Source organism: Aethalodelphis obliquidens, unplaced genomic scaffold (assembly GCF_003676395.1).
Source record: "Aethalodelphis obliquidens isolate GAN/ISIS:26980383/991018 unplaced genomic scaffold, ASM367639v1 scaffold13, whole genome shotgun sequence".
Lineage (NCBI taxonomy): Eukaryota > Metazoa > Chordata > Mammalia > Artiodactyla > Delphinidae > Aethalodelphis > Aethalodelphis obliquidens.
The window spans coordinates 27217342-27222013 of NW_020837957.1; positions in this window are offsets into that span (position 1 = coordinate 27217342).

A 4672-nucleotide genomic window follows, 5' to 3' on the forward strand; every position below is an offset into this window, starting at 1 on the left:
TGTCAGACTACTCATTTGAAAAATGCCCTTTTTTAAAAAAGTATTGACCACTAGGATTATTTTCCTTCTGAGACTGATGAATTCTCTCTGTTCGGCAAATAGTTGGTAGTAGATTAACAAACATTGACCTGACTCAAGTAATATATGAAAGATAGATGTATTTCTTTCTAGAAATGTGGCTCACAATCAAGTTAACATATTCTCAGAAAATTAACAGGAAGAAAAATCTACCAAAAGTGCAAGTAAGGAGACATTCTCTAAGAAAGTTTAATATTCAGGGCTGTGTTTTCAACTTTCCATTAATGTCTTTTGAATAGAAAAGTTGAAATACTCGACTTTAAGAATAGAATTTGGTTGATATGTAAGGGAAGGTAAAAGGAGCTAGTATTTTAAAAGATATCCAGGTTACAAGTTAGTTCTCAGGGAATTTCAATCCCACTAGAGAATGTTGCCTCAATTTTTGGTGTTTTGTAGTTAAAAATTAGGAAGGAGCTTCCCTATTCATATTCTTCAGGTTTTTCAGCCTTCTGAACACTATAACGACAGATAACTCCCTAAAAGATGATATTAATAGGCAGAATAGTCATTTCTAGGGGAAGATTGAGAAGGTAACTAGTTAATGCCATTTCCTATTACTATGGAATCTCCCAGAATATTCAGCTATTTTTCATTGTCAGCTTTTTAAAATTCTTATTGCTCAGACTCTTGAGATAAAACTTATGGGTGTTTTCATTTAATAAGCCTTAGACATTTATAACTATTAATATAACAAGCTACAAGTATTGGTTTTCAAAACAGGCTGCAGCTCTCTAGCATTTTTAATGAAACTTTTCCTTATAAGGAGATGCTTATGGTTGTCTTAATGACCTAAATAAAAATGTGGCTCAAGAATGGTTATTCCAAAGAATTAAACTTAGTTTATTCAAAATCTGAACATAAGTCATCAAGTGATGTTATTAATCTCTTACGTTCCTGGCATCAGTAACAAAATGGTGTTACAGATGTCAGAGTATTGATTGCATGAAATCTTGAAACCCACAAAACTCGTAGGCTTAGGTCTTAGTAATTTCTGCTGTTTATGTAATTTCAGCCCTACGCGTCACCGAAAAGTTATTTATCTTAAGAAACTGTGGCCAAATTTGGCGGGTAATGCTGTCTGCCAGTGTCTGCAGATGTATTGTTTCCGCCTACAACTGTGTGTGCTGTCTGTGGTCTTTAAAGAACACTAACACCAGGCAGAAATGTCAATTCTCTGTTCAGATTTTTTCCTATGTTCTTAGAACTGACGTTGCCATTTCCTAATTTTGTCAAATTAGGTGTTTCAACTATCTTCCTTTCTTGAAAGCTGGGTATTATCACCCATGTACTAGATAAGTAATCAGAAGTAGTTAATGCTGTGTCAAACTACAGCAGGATTTTCAACAAAGTCACCACAAAGTTCAGTGCTAAGGCAAGTATATAGTAAATAATGACATTTTAGATACCTGAAGTAAAAAGGCATGATCTTCGCAAAGCAGTTGGAAGTTGGCTGAGAAAATTATAAAAATGAAGTTCAGAAGAAAGAGATTCCAAAATAGTTTGTGCTTAATCTGAGCTGCTATTTTTTTTTTTTCTCAATAGAAGAAAATGAACTAAGGGAATAGAATTTCCCTATCCCTAACCTCTGTTTTGAGTACTTTAAAAAATTAGCAATGTATGTAAAAGAATTCTAGAGGAGCGAAAAACTTATTTGGAGAGTATGTACAAACCCTTTATAAGGCAAGAAAGATGACTACAAAACATGTAAATGTTGTATCTTTTTGGCCTTGCTGGGCTTAGTTCCCTGATCAGGGATCTAACCCAGGCCCCCCAGCCATGAAAGCACTGAGTGGTAACCACTGGACTGCCAGGGAACTCCCAAGATGTAAATGGTTTAGAATTTTGATGCACTGTATGCAAAATGCCCATTTAAATTTAACACGACACTGTCCCAGCCCTTAAGCAGATTCCATCTTGGACCCTACTGAAGCAATTCTTTGAGGAAAGTAATGGATTTAACACTAGAAAATTTAATCCTATCTTATGAAGGGAAATGAAGACCAAAGAGCATCTAAATTGATCTCTAGTTCTAGATTTAGAGAAGGCCAAGGTCACCCACTCTAGTAGGGAACCAAGAAGATGAACCAAGGGACAGGCTTCTGACATCCTGAAATCAGAACAGTAATAACAACACTGTCAGCTGCAGGGGTGAGTGGCACAAATCAGAAAATGAAAGAGCCATCTGATAATTCTTTCTAATTTTTGCATACGTTTCTTGTCTACATTCTATTCATGGTGTGTATTTATATGTGTATATTTAATTATGTATTCACCCTTTGTGTAAATTCCTTCTGTAATTTCTCTGAAGACTGTAGCATATGATCTAGAAATGACTCCAACTAGGACAAGACTAAGACAGTAAATCAGAAACAGATGTATGGCTCCGTAGCCTCACATTGTTGTTTTAGCTCTGTCCATAAGCAAAAGGAGCAGGGGGCCCGGGAATCCAGCCACCTTCGAATTTCTCTAGACACTCATCTTACTGCTTTTTTACCCGATAGAAGTTTCTCTGTTTCTTCTGGCATGTTGCTGGTCTTCCTACACACAAATGTTCTGACTGAAATCAAAACCAGCGCCACTGTATGTGTATGTATATGAGTAATCTTTAGACAAATATTATCAATGCTCCTTTATGCTTTTCCCCAAGGTTAGTGAAATGAATGTCTGGTGTTCTGTGAGTGTCCTTTTTGTCATTTTCACTTTTTATTTTAAAACTCCGTAAATGGGGGCTTCCCTGGTGGCGCAGTGGTTGAGAGTCCGCCTGCCGATGCAGGGGACACGGGTTCGTGCCCCGGTCCGGGAAGATCCCACATGTCACGGAGCGGCTGGGCCCGTGAGCCATGGCCGCTGAACCTGTGCGTCCGGAGCCTGTGCTCCGCAACGGGAGAGGCCACAACAGTGAGAGGCCCGCGTACCACACAAAAAAAAAAAACCTCCATAAATGGCCATATCAAATGTATACTCCTCTTTAAAATTTCAATCACTTTTATGTGTTAAACACCAGCATCTTTACATCTCTATGTTGCGTATTATGAAGAAACATCTTTTTTGTTTGCCCCTGTACACTGTGACTAGGCATTTATTGAGTGGGTGTTCAATGGATATTTGTTGAGTGCATGCATTTAAGTTACACCTAATTAATTTGCTTCTTTTGGCAAGATATAAGCCAAAAGCCTCTCTTAAGAAGGGTGCCTATTTTCCTGTTTGGTACAACTTATTTGATAGGGAGTGACACCAAATGGTAAGAAAAATGAAATGCCTCATCCCTCCTTACATAATCTCCAGTCGACCGTCCCTTCCCACTCCCCGCCCCAACAAATATGTAGTGTAAAGAAGGCACGATTTTGATGCCAGGCTTTAGGTTCAGGATAGCCCTAAAGGGGTCTTTGGACTTTTAGTTGCCTTTCCCTCCCTTAGCCCAGATGCATTCATTGTTACTAGGCTACCAGTAGTCCCACTCCTTCCTCTACAAAACCTTCCCTGATCACTCCAATCCAAAGGATCGTTTTCTCGGTTCCCTGTACCCAGATTGTAGGAGGGTAGAGGCTGTTTTATGTCCCACCCACCCCCACACACACATTTCTTATCAACACATTAGAGACTTAAGTACTCAGTCAAAACGGGTTGACGAAGGACCTGACACCAGGGGTTATTTCCAAACCCCAACAAAATAATCTCAGCCTAAAGGCAGCCACTTTCATTCTTAAACATCTACAGGATTATAACATTTTCCCGTGGTAGTCTGTCCTAAAATTTCCCAGCTTCTCACCCCCTTCCCATCCATATCATTTCTAATTTTTCTCCACTCCAATTCCCATCGCTTTGACCTCAGAGACAGAGAACAGCTGGTGGACATTGTTTTTAATAACCCTTAACATCCTTGTATAAGAGGCAAGTGAGCAAAAATTTTATAATTATTATAGTCATGGTTTTAGCGCCTATTGTGTGCCAAGCACCATAACAACAACAAAATCAGTTTGTTTTAATGACTTATAAGCATGTGTAAATTCCTATGGGAAATCATTATATACACACTTGATTATGCTTTGCTAATGCGATTCATCTTCATACGTGCAGGACCCTATTCATCTTGGATTTTTCTGAGGCAGCTTCTGTTACAAAAATATCAGTCCTCATTGATGTGTTCTGAGAATTCCAATATTTTCTGCATCCAAATCGCGTTGGAATGTCTTTCTAACTAGAATTAGTGTGAAATTGTTAGAAATGCATTCTACTCTTTTTAGCTTTGAAAATGTGTCCACTATAACATATGTGGCATTTGAAGTTCTCTTCTTTGGGAACCAGCTGATGTATATATTATTGAGTATAATGGAGAGTCTTCTAATGCCTTTTGAGCACCGAATGGGGCCTTAAGTATTTTCATTGAGGTCCTCACACTTAAAAGTATAGAGGTCACAACCGGAGAACTAATGCCCTCTTACTCACCCTTTGTCGATTAAAAATAAACCCTAGGGAATTCCCTGGCGGTCCAGCGGTTAGGACTCAACGCTCTCACTGCCAAGGGCCCAGGGTTCGATCCCTGGTCGGGGAACTAAGATCCCACAAGCCAAGCAGCACGGCTAACAATCCAAAA